Raw genomic sequence first — 16,343 nt, 5'->3', positions numbered from 1 at the left:
CGCTCGATGCGAATTGATCTTGGGTCCTGTTTGCCCTCCTTCTTTTTTCTCTGCATGACTGTGTTTAAAGCAGTCTCGCAGCACTGCCGTTCTGGGCACATTTTTGCCACCGTTTCTAATTGCAACAGTGGATCAGTTGAAAGAAGTTGCCGTTTTCTCCTTTCTTGCTCGGATTGCGTGACAGATTGGTAACTTTGCCAGTAGGCCACCAATCAGATGGGAGAGGGTTGGGTCTCAACGGACCTACGTCACTCATTCTCCGTCACGAACGAACTGCCGTGGAAGGAAACCTCTTTAAGGTAAACTAGGGACGTGACGTGACGTGTCTCACAGTGAGTGAGCGAGTGAGTGAGTGAGATTGCAACAGACAATCGAGAAAGAGGTGAGGTGCTGACAATCAGCAGCTCGTGTTTAAACATTCCTTCCACAGCAGGCAAGACCAATCAAAAGAAAATACTGCAGATGCTGGCTCTGGCTCGGCTGCCTGGCTGGCTGGCTGGAGATGGGAAATAAAAAGACAAGACGTGTTAATGGCTGGGTTAACTGTCGCAAGCAACAAGGCGTTAATGTTTCAGGAGTGCCGATTGCAATTGAAAGCTGTCTCTCAAGCTGCTCCTCCCCCGAAAGAAACGAGGCGTTAATGTTTCGGAAGTGCCGATTGAAAGCTGTCTCTCAAGCTGCTCCCTCACTGGGCCCTGTCCGTTGTCATGTTAATGGCTGGGTTAACTGTCGCAAGCAACAAGGCGTTAATGTTTCAGGAGTGCCGATTGCAATTGAAAGCTGTCTCTCAAGCTGCTCCTCCCCCGAAAGAAACGAGGCGGTAATGTTTCAGGAGTGCCGATTGCAATTGAAAGCTGTCTCTCAAGCTGGACGTCCAGTTATTTTGCAGTTTCAATTATATCGCTGGCTGCGTGCGTGCGTGCGAGCGGCACTCAGCCCAGGAGAAGAAAAAGATACCACTGAGCTGAGAAAGTCAGTGCAATATATATGCTTTATTCTCACTAATAATACATACACACACACACACATGTACAGACAGAGACGCTGGGAACGAGCTGTTTTTCTTTTTGAATATCTCCCCACAGGGAGGTGCACCGTTCCCAGAGACACTGCAATACTGGGTCGATGCGTGGAGTGGACGGAGCAAGCCCCTATTCCATCTCCCTGTTCCAAAAATCAATTTAATATATGGTCCCCAGATAGGGGACGTATCAGATATTAAACTGATAAGAACAGATTTTTTTTTTTTTTTTTCTGACACTCTGGGGTGCCTTATTGCCTTACAGATTCATTCCAGATTCCTTGCAGTGACATTACATCAAGCCAAAGCTCTACAAGCCAAAGCTCTACACTCTGCCCGAGGGGATTTCTCCCTGACTGCATCCCCCCGGCATACAATGGCAGGAAGGCTCCAAATGGTTGCCTTCCCCCACTTGACCACTTGATCTTAGCCAAAAGGCCGAGAAGCGATACCGCGCTCGATGCGAATTGATCTTGGGTCCTGTTTGCCCTCCTTCTTTTTTCTCTGCATGACTGTGTTTAAAGCAGTCTCGCAGCACTGCCGTTCTGGGCACATTTTTGCCACCGTTTCTAATTGCAACAGTGGATCAGTTGAAAGAAGTTGCCGTTTTCTCCTTTCTTGCTCGGATTGCGTGACAGATTGGTAACTTTGCCAGTAGGCCACCAATCAGATGGGAGAGGGTTGGGTCTCAACGGACCTACGTCACTCATTCTCCGTCACGAACGAACTGCCGTGGAAGGAAACCTCTTTAAGGTAAACTAGGGACGTGACGTGACGTGTCTCACAGTGAGTGAGCGAGTGAGTGAGTGAGATTGCAACAGACAATCGAGAAAGAGGTGAGGTGCTGACAATCAGCAGCTCGTGTTTAAACATTCCTTCCACAGCAGGCAAGACCAATCAAAAGAAAATACTGCAGATGCTGGCTCTGGCTCGGCTGCCTGGCTGGCTGGCTGGAGATGGGAAATAAAAAGACAAGACGTGTTAATGGCTGGGTTAACTGTCGCAAGCAACAAGGCGTTAATGTTTCAGGAGTGCCGATTGCAATTGAAAGCTGTCTCTCAAGCTGCTCCTCCCCCGAAAGAAACGAGGCGTTAATGTTTCGGAAGTGCCGATTGAAAGCTGTCTCTCAAGCTGCTCCCTCACTGGGCCCTGTCCGTTGTCATGTTAATGGCTGGGTTAACTGTCGCAAGCAACAAGGCGTTAATGTTTCAGGAGTGCCGATTGCAATTGAAAGCTGTCTCTCAAGCTGCTCCTCCCCCGAAAGAAACGAGGCGGTAATGTTTCAGGAGTGCCGATTGCAATTGAAAGCTGTCTCTCAAGCTGGACGTCCAGTTATTTTGCAGTTTCAATTATATCGCTGGCTGCGTGCGTGCGTGCGAGCGGCACTCAGCCCAGGAGAAGAAAAAGATACCACTGAGCTGAGAAAGTCAGTGCAATATATATGCTTTATTCTCACTAATAATACATACACACACACACACATGTACAGACAGAGACGCTGGGAACGAGCTGTTTTTCTTTTTGAATATCTCCCCACAGGGAGGTGCACCGTTCCCAGAGACACTGCAATACTGGGTCGATGCGTGGAGTGGACGGAGCAAGCCCCTATTCCATCTCCCTGTTCCAAAAATCAATTTAATATATGGTCCCCAGATAGGGGACGTATCAGATATTAAACTGATAAGAACAGATTTTTTTTTTTTTTTTCTGACACTCTGGGGTGCCTTATTGCCTTACAGATTCATTCCAGATTCCTTGCAGTGACATTACATCAAGCCAAAGCTCTACAAGCCAAAGCTCTACACTCTGCCCGAGGGGATTTCTCCCTGACTGCATCCCCCCGGCATACAATGGCAGGAAGGCTCCAAATGGTTGCCTTCCCCCACTTGACCACTTGATCTTAGCCAAAAGGCCGAGAAGCGATACCGCGCTCGATGCGAATTGATCTTGGGTCCTGTTTGCCCTCCTTCTTTTTTCTCTGCATGACTGTGTTTAAAGCAGTCTCGCAGCACTGCCGTTCTGGGCACATTTTTGCCACCGTTTCTAATTGCAACAGTGGATCAGTTGAAAGAAGTTGCCGTTTTCTCCTTTCTTGCTCGGATTGCGTGACAGATTGGTAACTTTGCCAGTAGGCCACCAATCAGATGGGAGAGGGTTGGGTCTCAACGGACCTACGTCACTCATTCTCCGTCACGAACGAACTGCCGTGGAAGGAAACCTCTTTAAGGTAAACTAGGGACGTGACGTGACGTGTCTCACAGTGAGTGAGTGAGTGAGTGAGTGAGATTGCAACAGACAATCGAGAAAGAGGTGAGGTGCTGACAATCAGCAGCTCGTGTTTAAACATTCCTTCCACAGCAGGCAAGACCAATCAAAAGAAAATACTGCAGATGCTGGCTCTGGCTCGGCTGCCTGGCTGGCTGGCTGGAGATGGGAAATAAAAAGACAAGACGTGTTAATGGCTGGGTTAACTGTCGCAAGCAACAAGGCGTTAATGTTTCAGGAGTGCCGATTGCAATTGAAAGCTGTCTCTCAAGCTGCTCCTCCCCCGAAAGAAACGAGGCGTTAATGTTTCGGAAGTGCCGATTGAAAGCTGTCTCTCAAGCTGCTCCCTCACTGGGCCCTGTCCGTTGTCATGTTAATGGCTGGGTTAACTGTCGCAAGCAACAAGGCGTTAATGTTTCAGGAGTGCCGATTGCAATTGAAAGCTGTCTCTCAAGCTGCTCCTCCCCCGAAAGAAACGAGGCGGTAATGTTTCAGGAGTGCCGATTGCAATTGAAAGCTGTCTCTCAAGCTGGACGTCCAGTTATTTTGCAGTTTCAATTATATCGCTGGCTGCGTGCGTGCGTGCGAGCGGCACTCAGCCCAGGAGAAGAAAAAGATACCACTGAGCTGAGAAAGTCAGTGCAATATATATGCTTTATTCTCACTAATAATACATACACACACACACACATGTACAGACAGAGACGCTGGGAACGAGCTGTTTTTCTTTTTGAATATCTCCCCACAGGGAGGTGCACCGTTCCCAGAGACACTGCAATACTGGGTCGATGCGTGGAGTGGACGGAGCAAGCCCCTATTCCATCTCCCTGTTCCAAAAATCAATTTAATATATGGTCCCCAGATAGGGGACGTATCAGATATTAAACTGATAAGAACAGATTTTTTTTTTTTTTTTTTTCTGACACTCTGGGGTGCCTTATTGCCTTACAGATTCATTCCAGATTCCTTGCAGTGACATTACATCAAGCCAAAGCTCTACAAGCCAAAGCTCTACACTCTGCCCGAGGGGATTTCTCCCTGACTGCATCCCCCCGGCATAGAATGGCAGAAAGGCTCCAAATGGTTGCCTTCCCCCACTTGACCACTTGATCTTAGCCAAAAGGCCGAGAAGCGATACCGCACTCGATGCGAATTGATCTTGGGTCCTGTTTGCCCTCCTTCTTTTTTCTCTGCATGACTGTGTTTAAAGCAGTCTCGCAGCACTGCCGTTCTGGGCACATTTTTGCCACCGTTTCTAATTGCAACAGTGGATCAGTTGAAAGAAGTTGCCGTTTTCTCCTTTCTTGCTCGGATTGCGTGACAGATTGGTAACTTTGCCAGTAGGCCACCAATCAGATGGGAGAGGGTTGGGTCTCAACGGACCTACGTCACTCATTCTCCGTCACGAACGAACTGCCGTGGAAGGAAACCTCTTTAAGGTAAACTAGGGACGTGACGTGACGTGTCTCACAGTGAGTGAGCGAGTGAGTGAGTGAGATTGCAACAGACAATCGAGAAAGAGGTGAGGTGCTGACAATCAGCAGCTCGTGTTTAAACATTCCTTCCACAGCAGGCAAGACCAATCAAAAGAAAATACTGCAGATGCTGGCTCTGGCTCGGCTGCCTGGCTGGCTGGCTGGAGATGGGAAATAAAAAGACAAGACGTGTTAATGGCTGGGTTAACTGTCGCAAGCAACAAGGCGTTAATGTTTCAGGAGTGCCGATTGCAATTGAAAGCTGTCTCTCAAGCTGCTCCTCCCCCGAAAGAAACGAGGCGTTAATGTTTCGGAAGTGCCGATTGAAAGCTGTCTCTCAAGCTGCTCCCTCACTGGGCCCTGTCCGTTGTCATGTTAATGGCTGGGTTAACTGTCGCAAGCAACAAGGCGTTAATGTTTCAGGAGTGCCGATTGCAATTGAAAGCTGTCTCTCAAGCTGCTCCTCCCCCGAAAGAAACGAGGCGGTAATGTTTCAGGAGTGCCGATTGCAATTGAAAGCTGTCTCTCAAGCTGGACGTCCAGTTATTTTGCAGTTTCAATTATATCGCTGGCTGCGTGCGTGCGTGCGAGCGGCACTCAGCCCAGGAGAAGAAAAAGATACCACTGAGCTGAGAAAGTCAGTGCAATATATATGCTTTATTCTCACTAATAATACATACACACACACACACATGTACAGACAGAGACGCTGGGAACGAGCTGTTTTTCTTTTTGAATATCTCCCCACAGGGAGGTGCACCGTTCCCAGAGACACTGCAATACTGGGTCGATGCGTGGAGTGGACGGAGCAAGCCCCTATTCCATCTCCCTGTTCCAAAAATCAATTTAATATATGGTCCCCAGATAGGGGACGTATCAGATATTAAACTGATAAGAACAGATTTTTTTTTTTTTTTTTTTTTCTGACACTCTGGGGTGCCTTATTGCCTTACAGATTCATTCCAGATTCCTTGCAGTGACATTACATCAAGCCAAAGCTCTACAAGCCAAAGCTCTACACTCTGCCCGAGGGGATTTCTCCCTGACTGCATCCCCCCGGCATACAATGGCAAGAAGGCTCCAAATGGTTGCCTTCCCCCACTTGACCACTTGATCTTAGCCAAAAGGCCGAGAAGCGATACCGCGCTCGATGCGAATTGATCTTGGGTCCTGTTTGCCCTCCTTCTTTTTTCTCTGCATGACTGTGTTTAAAGCAGTCTCGCAGCACTGCCGTTCTGGGCACATTTTTGCCACCGTTTCTAATTGCAACAGTGGATCAGTTGAAAGAAGTTGCCGTTTTCTCCTTTCTTGCTCGGATTGCGTGACAGATTGGTAACTTTGCCAGTAGGCCACCAATCAGATGGGAGAGGGTTGGGTCTCAACGGACCTACGTCACTCATTCTCCGTCACGAACGAACTGCCGTGGAAGGAAACCTCTTTAAGGTAAACTAGGGACGTGACGTGACGTGTCTCACAGTGAGTGAGCGAGTGAGTGAGTGAGATTGCAACAGACAATCGAGAAAGAGGTGAGGTGCTGACAATCAGCAGCTCGTGTTTAAACATTCCTTCCACAGCAGGCAAGACCAATCAAAAGAAAATACTGCAGATGCTGGCTCTGGCTCGGCTGCCTGGCTGGCTGGCTGGAGATGGGAAATAAAAAGACAAGACGTGTTAATGGCTGGGTTAACTGTCGCAAGCAACAAGGCGTTAATGTTTCAGGAGTGCCGATTGCAATTGAAAGCTGTCTCTCAAGCTGCTCCTCCCCCGAAAGAAACGAGGCGTTAATGTTTCGGAAGTGCCGATTGAAAGCTGTCTCTCAAGCTGCTCCCTCACTGGGCCCTGTCCGTTGTCATGTTAATGGCTGGGTTAACTGTCGCAAGCAACAAGGCGTTAATGTTTCAGGAGTGCCGATTGCAATTGAAAGCTGTCTCTCAAGCTGCTCCTCCCCCGAAAGAAACGAGGCGGTAATGTTTCAGGAGTGCCGATTGCAATTGAAAGCTGTCTCTCAAGCTGGACGTCCAGTTATTTTGCAGTTTCAATTATATCGCTGGCTGCGTGCGTGCGTGCGAGCGGCACTCAGCCCAGGAGAAGAAAAAGATACCACTGAGCTGAGAAAGTCAGTGCAATATATATGCTTTATTCTCACTAATAATACACACACACACACACACATGTACAGACAGAGACGCTGGGAACGAGCTGTTTTTCTTTTTGAATATCTCCCCACAGGGAGGTGCACCGTTCCCAGAGACACTGCAATACTGGGTCGATGCGTGGAGTGGACGGAGCAAGCCCCTATTCCATCTCCCTGTTCCAAAAATCAATTTAATATATGGTCCCCAGATAGGGGACGTATCAGATATTAAACTGATAAGAACAGATTTTTATTTTTTTTTTTTTATTTATTTTTTTTTTTTTCTGACACTCTGGGGTGCCTTATTGCCTTACAGATTCATTCCAGATTCCTTGCAGTGACATTACATCAAGCCAAAGCTCTACAAGCCAAAGCTCTACACTCTGCCCGAGGGGATTTCTCCCTGACTGCATCCCCCCGGCATACAATGGCAGGAAGGCTCCAAATGGTTGCCTTCCCCCACTTGACCACTTGATCTTAGCCAAAAGGCCGAGAAGCGATACCGCGCTCGATGCGAATTGATCTTGGGTCCTGTTTGCCCTCCTTCTTTTTTCTCTGCATGACTGTGTTTAAAGCAGTCTCGCAGCACTGCCGTTCTGGGCACATTTTTGCCACCGTTTCTAATTGCAACAGTGGATCAGTTGAAAGAAGTTGCCGTTTTCTCCTTTCTTGCTCGGATTGCGTGACAGATTGGTAACTTTGCCAGTAGGCCACCAATCAGATGGGAGAGGGTTGGGTCTCAACGGACCTACGTCACTCATTCTCCGTCACGAACGAACTGCCGTGGAAGGAAACCTCTTTAAGGTAAACTAGGGACGTGACGTGACGTGTCTCACAGTGAGTGAGCGAGTGAGTGAGTGAGATTGCAACAGACAATCGAGAAAGAGGTGAGGTGCTGACAATCAGCAGCTCGTGTTTAAACATTCCTTCCACAGCAGGCAAGACCAATCAAAAGAAAATACTGCAGATGCTGGCTCTGGCTCGGCTGCCTGGCTGGCTGGCTGGAGATGGGAAATAAAAAGACAAGACGTGTTAATGGCTGGGTTAACTGTCGCAAGCAACAAGGCGTTAATGTTTCAGGAGTGCCGATTGCAATTGAAAGCTGTCTCTCAAGCTGCTCCTCCCCCGAAAGAAACGAGGCGTTAATGTTTCGGAAGTGCCGATTGAAAGCTGTCTCTCAAGCTGCTCCCTCACTGGGCCCTGTCCGTTGTCATGTTAATGGCTGGGTTAACTGTCGCAAGCAACAAGGCGTTAATGTTTCAGGAGTGCCGATTGCAATTGAAAGCTGTCTCTCAAGCTGCTCCTCCCCCGAAAGAAACGAGGCGGTAATGTTTCAGGAGTGCCGATTGCAATTGAAAGCTGTCTCTCAAGCTGGACGTCCAGTTATTTTGCAGTTTCAATTATATCGCTGGCTGCGTGCGTGCGTGCGAGCGGCACTCAGCCCAGGAGAAGAAAAAGATACCACTGAGCTGAGAAAGTCAGTGCAATATATATGCTTTATTCTCACTAATAATACATACACACACACACACATGTACAGACAGAGACGCTGGGAACGAGCTGTTTTTCTTTTTGAATATCTCCCCACAGGGAGGTGCACCATTCCCAGAGACACTGCAATACTGGGTCGATGCGTGGAGTGGACGGAGCAAGCCCCTATTCCATCTCCCTGTTCCAAAAATCAATTTAATATATGGTCCCCAGATAGGGGACGTATCAGATATTAAACTGATAAGAACAGATTTTTTTTTTTTTTTTCTGACACTCTGGGGTGCCTTATTGCCTTACAGATTCATTCCAGATTCCTTGCAGTGACATTACATCAAGCCAAAGCTCTACAAGCCAAAGCTCTGCACTCTGCCCGAGGGGATTTCTCCCTGACTGCATCCCCCCGGCATACAATGGCAGGAAGGCTCCAAATGGTTGCCTTCCCCCACTTGACCACTTGATCTTAGCCAAAAGGCCGAGAAGCGATACCGCGCTCGATGCGAATTGATCTTGGGTCCTGTTTGCCCTCCTTCTTTTTTCTCTGCATGACTGTGTTTAAAGCAGTCTCGCAGCACTGCCGTTCTGGGCACATTTTTGCCACCGTTTCTAATTGCAACAGTGGATCAGTTGAAAGAAGTTGCCGTTTTCTCCTTTCTTGCTCGGATTGCGTGACAGATTGGTAACTTTGCCAGTAGGCCACCAATCAGATGGGAGAGGGTTGGGTCTCAACGGACCTACGTCACTCATTCTCCGTCACGAACGAACTGCCGTGGAAGGAAACCTCTTTAAGGTAAACTAGGGACGTGACGTGACGTGTCTCACAGTGAGTGAGCGAGTGAGTGAGTGAGATTGCAACAGACAATCGAGAAAGAGGTGAGGTGCTGACAATCAGCAGCTCGTGTTTAAACATTCCTTCCACAGCAGGCAAGACCAATCAAAAGAAAATACTGCAGATGCTGGCTCTGGCTCGGCTGCCTGGCTGGCTGGCTGGAGATGGGAAATAAAAAGACAAGACGTGTTAATGGCTGGGTTAACTGTCGCAAGCAACAAGGCGTTAATGTTTCAGGAGTGCCGATTGCAATTGAAAGCTGTCTCTCAAGCTGCTCCTCCCCCGAAAGAAACGAGGCGTTAATGTTTCGGAAGTGCCGATTGAAAGCTGTCTCTCAAGCTGCTCCCTCACTGGGCCCTGTCCGTTGTCATGTTAATGGCTGGGTTAACTGTCGCAAGCAACAAGGCGTTAATGTTTCAGGAGTGCCGATTGCAATTGAAAGCTGTCTCTCAAGCTGCTCCTCCCCCGAAAGAAACGAGGCGGTAATGTTTCAGGAGTGCCGATTGCAATTGAAAGCTGTCTCTCAAGCTGGACGTCCAGTTATTTTGCAGTTTCAATTATATCGCTGGCTGCGTGCGTGCGTGCGAGCGGCACTCAGCCCAGGAGAAGAAAAAGATACCACTGAGCTGAGAAAGTCAGTGCAATATATATGCTTTATTCTCACTAATAATACATACACACACACACACATGTACAGACAGAGACGCTGGGAACGAGCTGTTTTTCTTTTTGAATATCTCCCCACAGGGAGGTGCACCGTTCCCAGAGACACTGCAATACTGGGTCGATGCGTGGAGTGGACGGAGCAAGCCCCTATTCCATCTCCCTGTTCCAAAAATCAATTTAATATATGGTCCCCAGATAGGGGACGTATCAGATATTAAACTGATAAGAACAGATTTTTTTTTTTTTTTTTCTGACACTCTGGGGTGCCTTATTGCCTTACAGATTCATTCCAGATTCCTTGCAGTGACATTACATCAAGCCAAAGCTCTACAAGCCAAAGCTCTACACTCTGCCCGAGGGGATTTCTCCCTGACTGCATCCCCCCGGCATATAATGGCAGGAAGGCTCCAAATGGTTGCCTTCCCCCACTTGACCACTTGATCTTAGCCAAAAGGCCGAGAAGCGATACCGCGCTCGATGCGAATTGATCTTGGGTCCTGTTTGCCCTCCTTCTTTTTTCTCTGCATGACTGTGTTTAAAGCAGTCTCGCAGCACTGCCGTTCTGGGCACATTTTTGCCACCGTTTCTAATTGCAACAGTGGATCAGTTGAAAGAAGTTGCCGTTTTCTCCTTTCTTGCTCGGATTGCGTGACAGATTGGTAACTTTGCCAGTAGGCCACCAATCAGATGGGAGAGGGTTGGGTCTCAACGGACCTACGTCACTCATTCTCCGTCACGAACGAACTGCCGTGGAAGGAAACCTCTTTAAGGTAAACTAGGGACGTGACGTGACGTGTCTCACAGTGAGTGAGCGAGTGAGTGAGTGAGATTGCAACAGACAATCGAGAAAGAGGTGAGGTGCTGACAATCAGCAGCTCGTGTTTAAACATTCCTTCCACAGCAGGCAAGACCAATCAAAAGAAAATACTGCAGATGCTGGCTCTGGCTCGGCTGCCTGGCTGGCTGGCTGGAGATGGGAAATAAAAAGACAAGACGTGTTAATGGCTGGGTTAACTGTCGCAAGCAACAAGGCGTTAATGTTTCAGGAGTGCCGATTGCAATTGAAAGCTGTCTCTCAAGCTGCTCCTCCCCCGAAAGAAACGAGGCGTTAATGTTTCGGAAGTGCCGATTGAAAGCTGTCTCTCAAGCTGCTCCCTCACTGGGCCCTGTCCGTTGTCATGTTAATGGCTGGGTTAACTGTCGCAAGCAACAAGGCGTTAATGTTTCAGGAGTGCCGATTGCAATTGAAAGCTGTCTCTCAAGCTGCTCCTCCCCCGAAAGAAACGAGGCGGTAATGTTTCAGGAGTGCCGATTGCAATTGAAAGCTGTCTCTCAAGCTGGACGTCCAGTTATTTTGCAGTTTCAATTATATCGCTGGCTGCGTGCGTGCGTGCGAGCGGCACTCAGCCCAGGAGAAGAAAAAGATACCACTGAGCTGAGAAAGTCAGTGCAATATATATGCTTTATTCTCACTAATAATACATACACACACACACACATGTACAGACAGAGACGCTGGGAACGAGCTGTTTTTCTTTTTGAATATCTCCCCACAGGGAGGTGCACCGTTCCCAGAGACACTGCAATACTGGGTCGATGCGTGGAGTGGACGGAGCAAGCCCCTATTCCATCTCCCTGTTCCAAAAATCAATTTAATATATGGTCCCCAGATAGGGGACGTATCAGATATTAAACTGATAAGAACAGATTTTTTTTTTTTTTTTTTTTTTCTGACACTCTGGGGTGCCTTCTTGCCTTACAGATTCATTCCAGATTCCTTGCAGTTACATTACATCAAGCCAAAGCTCTACAAGCCAAAGCTCTACACTCTGCCCGAGGGGATTTCTCCCTGACTGCATCCCCCCGGCATACAATGGCAGGAAGGCTCCAAATGGTTGCCTTCCCCCACTTGACCACTTGATCTTAGCCAAAAGGCCGAGAAGCGATACCGCGCTCGATGCGAATTGATCTTGGGTCCTGTTTGCCCTCCTTCTTTTTTCTCTGCATGACTGTGTTTAAAGCAGTCTCGCAGCACTGCCGTTCTGGGCACATTTTTGCCACCGTTTCTAATTGCAACAGTGGATCAGTTGAAAGAAGTTGCCGTTTTCTCCTTTCTTGCTCGGATTGCGTGACAGATTGGTAACTTTGCCAGTAGGCCACCAATCAGATGGGAGAGGGTTGGGTCTCAACGGACCTACGTCACTCATTCTCCGTCACGAACGAACTGCCGTGGAAGGAAACCTCTTTAAGGTAAACTAGGGACGTGACGTGACGTGTCTCACAGTGAGTGAGCGAGTGAGTGAGTGAGTGAGATTGCAACAGACAATCGAGAAAGAGGTGAGGTGCTGACAATCAGCAGCTCGTGTTTAAACATTCCTTCCACAGCAGGCAAGACCAATCAAAAGAAAATACTGCAGATGCTGGCTCTGGCTCGGCTGCCTGGCTGGCTGGCTGGAGATGGGAAATAAAAAGACAAGACGTGTTAATGGCTGGGTTAACTGTCGCAAGCAACAAGGCGTTAATGTTTCAGGAGTGCCGATTGCAATTGAAAGCTGTCTCTCAAGCTGCTCCTCCCCCGAAAGAAACGAGGCGTTAATGTTTCGGAAGTGCCGATTGAAAGCTGTCTCTCAAGCTGCTCCCTCACTGGGCCCTGTCCGTTGTCATGTTAATGGCTGGGTTAACTGTCGCAAGCAACAAGGCGTTAATGTTTCAGGAGTGCCGATTGCAATTGAAAGCTGTCTCTCAAGCTGCTCCTCCCCCGAAAGAAACGAGGCGGTAATGTTTCAGGAGTGCCGATTGCAATTGAAAGCTGTCTCTCAAGCTGGACGTCCAGTTATTTTGCAGTTTCAATTATATCGCTGGCTGCGTGCGTGCGTGCGAGCGGCACTCAGCCCAGGAGAAGAAAAAGATACCACTGAGCTGAGAAAGTCAGTGCAATATATATGCTTTATTCTCACTAATAATACATACACACACACACACATGTACAGACAGAGACGCTGGGAACGAGCTGTTTTTCTTTTTGAATATCTCCCCACAGGGAGGTGCACCGTTCCCAGAGACACTGCAATACTGGGTCGATGCGTGGAGTGGACGGAGCAAGCCCCTATTCCATCTCCCTGTTCCAAAAATCAATTTAATATATGGTCCCCAGATAGGGGACGTATCAGATATTAAACTGATAAGAACAGATTTTTTTTTTTTTTTTTTTTCTGACACTCTGGGGTGCCTTATTGCCTTACAGATTCATTCCAGATTCCTTGCAGTGACATTACATCAAGCCAAAGCTCTACAAGCCAAAGCTCTACACTCTGCCCGAGGGGATTTCTCCCTGACTGCATCCCCCCGGCATACAATGGCAGGAAGGCTCCAAATGGTTGCCTTCCCCCACTTGACCACTTGATCTTAGCCAAAAGGCCGAGAAGCGATACCGCGCTCGATGCGAATTGATCTTGGGTCCTGTTTGCCCTCCTTCTTTTTTCTCTGCATGACTGTGTTTAAAGCAGTCTCGCAGCACTGCCGTTCTGGGCACATTTTTGCCACCGTTTCTAATTGCAACAGTGGATCAGTTGAAAGAAGTTGCCGTTTTCTCCTTTCTTGCTCGGATTGCGTGACAGATTGGTAACTTTGCCAGTAGGCCACCAATCAGATGGGAGAGGGTTGGGTCTCAACGGACCTACGTCACTCATTCTCCGTCACGAACGAACTGCCGTGGAAGGAAACCTCTTTAAGGTAAACTAGGGACGTGACGTGACGTGTCTCACAGTGAGTGAGCGAGTGAGTGAGTGAGATTGCAACAGACAATCGAGAAAGAGGTGAGGTGCTGACAATCAGCAGCTCGTGTTTAAACATTCCTTCCACAGCAGGCAAGACCAATCAAAAGAAAATACTGCAGATGCTGGCTCTGGCTCGGCTGCCTGGCTGGCTGGCTGGAGATGGGAAATAAAAAGACAAGACGTGTTAATGGCTGGGTTAACTGTCGCAAGCAACAAGGCGTTAATGTTTCAGGAGTGCCGATTGCAATTGAAAGCTGTCTCTCAAGCTGCTCCTCCCCCGAAAGAAACGAGGCGTTAATGTTTCGGAAGTGCCGATTGAAAGCTGTCTCTCAAGCTGCTCCCTCACTGGGCCCTGTCCGTTGTCATGTTAATGGCTGGGTTAACTGTCGCAAGCAACAAGGCGTTAATGTTTCAGGAGTGCCGATTGCAATTGAAAGCTGTCTCTCAAGCTGCTCCTCCCCCGAAAGAAACGAGGCGGTAATGTTTCAGGAGTGCCGATTGCAATTGAAAGCTGTCTCTCAAGCTGGACGTCCAGTTATTTTGCAGTTTCAATTATATCGCTGGCTGCGTGCGTGCGTGCGAGCGGCACTCAGCCCAGGAGAAGAAAAAGATACCACTGAGCTGAGAAAGTCAGTGCAATATATATGCTTTATTCTCACTAATAATACATACACACACACACACATGTACAGACAGAGACGCTGGGAACGAGCTGTTTTTCTTTTTGAATATCTCCCCACAGGGAGGTGCACCGTTCCCAGAGACACTGCAATACTGGGTCGATGCGTGGAGTGGACGGAGCAAGCCCCTATTCCATCTCCCTGTTCCAAAAATCAATTTAATATATGGTCCCCAGATAGGGGACGTATCAGATATTAAACTGATAAGAACAGATTTTTTTTTTTTTTTTTTTTTTTTTTTTTCTGACACTCTGGGGTGCCTTATTGCCTTACAGATTCATTCCAGATTCCTTGCAGTGACATTACATCAAGCCAAAGCTCTACAAGCCAAAGCTCTGCACTCTGCCCGAGGGGATTTCTCCCTGACTGCATCCCCCCGGCATACAATGGCAGGAAGGCTCCAAATGGTTGCCTTCCCCCACTTGACCACTTGATCTTAGCCAAAAGGCCGAGAAGCGATACCGCGCTCGATGCGAATTGATCTTGGGTCCTGTTTGCCCTCCTTCTTTTTTCTCTGCATGACTGTGTTTAAAGCAGTCTCGCAGCACTGCCGTTCTGGGCACATTTTTGCCACCGTTTCTAATTGCAACAGTGGATCAGTTGAAAGAAGTTGCCGTTTTCTCCTTTCTTGCTCGGATTGCGTGACAGATTGGTAACTTTGCCAGTAGGCCACCAATCAGATGGGAGAGGGTTGGGTCTCAACGGACCTACGTCACTCATTCTCCGTCACGAACGAACTGCCGTGGAAGGAAACCTCTTTAAGGTAAACTAGGGACGTGACGTGACGTGTCTCACAGTGAGTGAGCGAGTGAGTGAGTGAGATTGCAACAGACAATCGAGAAAGAGGTGAGGTGCTGACAATCAGCAGCTCGTGTTTAAACATTCCTTCCACAGCAGGCAAGACCAATCAAAAGAAAATACTGCAGATGCTGGCTCTGGCTCGGCTGCCTGGCTGGCTGGCTGGAGATGGGAAATAAAAAGACAAGACGTGTTAATGGCTGGGTTAACTGTCGCAAGCAACAAGGCGTTAATGTTTCAGGAGTGCCGATTGCAATTGAAAGCTGTCTCTCAAGCTGCTCCTCCCCCGAAAGAAACGAGGCGTTAATGTTTCGGAAGTGCCGATTGAAAGCTGTCTCTCAAGCTGCTCCCTCACTGGGCCCTGTCCGTTGTCATGTTAATGGCTGGGTTAACTGTCGCAAGCAACAAGGCGTTAATGTTTCAGGAGTGCCGATTGCAATTGAAAGCTGTCTCTCAAGCTGCTCCTCCCCCGAAAGAAACGAGGAGTTAATGTTTCGGAAACGCCTATTGCAATTGAAAGCTGTCTCTCAAGCTGGACGTCCAGTTATTTTGCAGTTTCAATTATATCGCTGGCTGCGTGCGTGCGTGCGAGCGGCACTCAGCCCAGGAGAAGAAAAAGATACCACTGAGCTGAGAAAGTCAGTGCAATATATATGCTTTATTCTCACTAATAACACATACACACACACATGTACAGACACGCTGGGAACGAGCTGTTTTTCTTTTTGAATATCTCCCCACAGGGAGGTGCACCGTTCCCAGAGACACTGCAATACTGGGTCGATGCGTGGAGTGGACGGAGCAAGCCCCTATTCCATCTCCCTGTTCCAAAAATCAATTTAATATATGGTCCCCAGATAGGGGACGTATCAGATATTAAACTGATAAGAACAGATTTTTTTTTTTTTTTTTTCTGACACTCTGGGGTGCCTTATTGCCTTACAGATTCATTCCAGATTCCTTGCAGTGACATTACATCAAGCCAAAGCTCTACAAGCCAAAGCTCTACACTCTGCCCGAGGGGATTTCTCCCTGACTGCATCCCCCCGGCATACAATGGCAGGAAGGCTCCAAATGGTTGCCTTCCCCCACTTGACCACTTGATCTTAGCCAAAAGGCCGAGAAGCGATACCGCGCTCGATGCGAATTGATCTTGGGTCCTGTTTGCCCTCCTTCTTTTTTCTCTGCCTGACTGTGTTTAAAGCAGTCTC

At 48.2% G+C, this 16,343-nt stretch overlaps 11 pseudogenes; all 11 read right to left on the bottom strand.

Annotated features, from left to right (window-relative positions):
- Nucleotides 1–1,084: 1,084 nt before the first annotated feature.
- LOC137328348 (U2 spliceosomal RNA) lies at nucleotides 1,085–1,288 on the bottom strand (annotated as a pseudogene).
- A 1,271-nt stretch (nucleotides 1,289–2,559) lies between these two features.
- Nucleotides 2,560–2,762, bottom strand: LOC137328336 (U2 spliceosomal RNA; annotated as a pseudogene).
- Nucleotides 2,763–4,033: 1,271 nt separating this feature from the next.
- Nucleotides 4,034–4,239, bottom strand: LOC137328364 (U2 spliceosomal RNA; annotated as a pseudogene).
- A 1,271-nt stretch (nucleotides 4,240–5,510) lies between these two features.
- LOC137328404 (U2 spliceosomal RNA) lies at nucleotides 5,511–5,718 on the bottom strand (annotated as a pseudogene).
- Nucleotides 5,719–6,989: 1,271 nt separating this feature from the next.
- LOC137328317 (U2 spliceosomal RNA) lies at nucleotides 6,990–7,167 on the bottom strand (annotated as a pseudogene).
- Nucleotides 7,168–8,484: 1,317 nt separating this feature from the next.
- On the bottom strand, nucleotides 8,485–8,687 carry LOC137328498 (U2 spliceosomal RNA; annotated as a pseudogene).
- A 1,271-nt stretch (nucleotides 8,688–9,958) lies between these two features.
- On the bottom strand, nucleotides 9,959–10,162 carry LOC137328347 (U2 spliceosomal RNA; annotated as a pseudogene).
- Nucleotides 10,163–11,433: 1,271 nt separating this feature from the next.
- On the bottom strand, nucleotides 11,434–11,642 carry LOC137328416 (U2 spliceosomal RNA; annotated as a pseudogene).
- Nucleotides 11,643–12,917: 1,275 nt separating this feature from the next.
- Nucleotides 12,918–13,124, bottom strand: LOC137328377 (U2 spliceosomal RNA; annotated as a pseudogene).
- A 1,271-nt stretch (nucleotides 13,125–14,395) lies between these two features.
- LOC137328474 (U2 spliceosomal RNA) lies at nucleotides 14,396–14,611 on the bottom strand (annotated as a pseudogene).
- A 1,263-nt stretch (nucleotides 14,612–15,874) lies between these two features.
- On the bottom strand, nucleotides 15,875–16,079 carry LOC137328354 (U2 spliceosomal RNA; annotated as a pseudogene).
- Nucleotides 16,080–16,343: the final 264 nt, after the last annotated feature.

The sequence above is a fragment of the Heptranchias perlo genome, chromosome 12 (genome assembly GCF_035084215.1).
Source record: "Heptranchias perlo isolate sHepPer1 chromosome 12, sHepPer1.hap1, whole genome shotgun sequence".
Taxonomy (NCBI): Eukaryota; Metazoa; Chordata; class Chondrichthyes; order Hexanchiformes; family Hexanchidae; genus Heptranchias; species Heptranchias perlo.
This window is presented reverse-complemented; position numbering and strand designations above follow the sequence as displayed.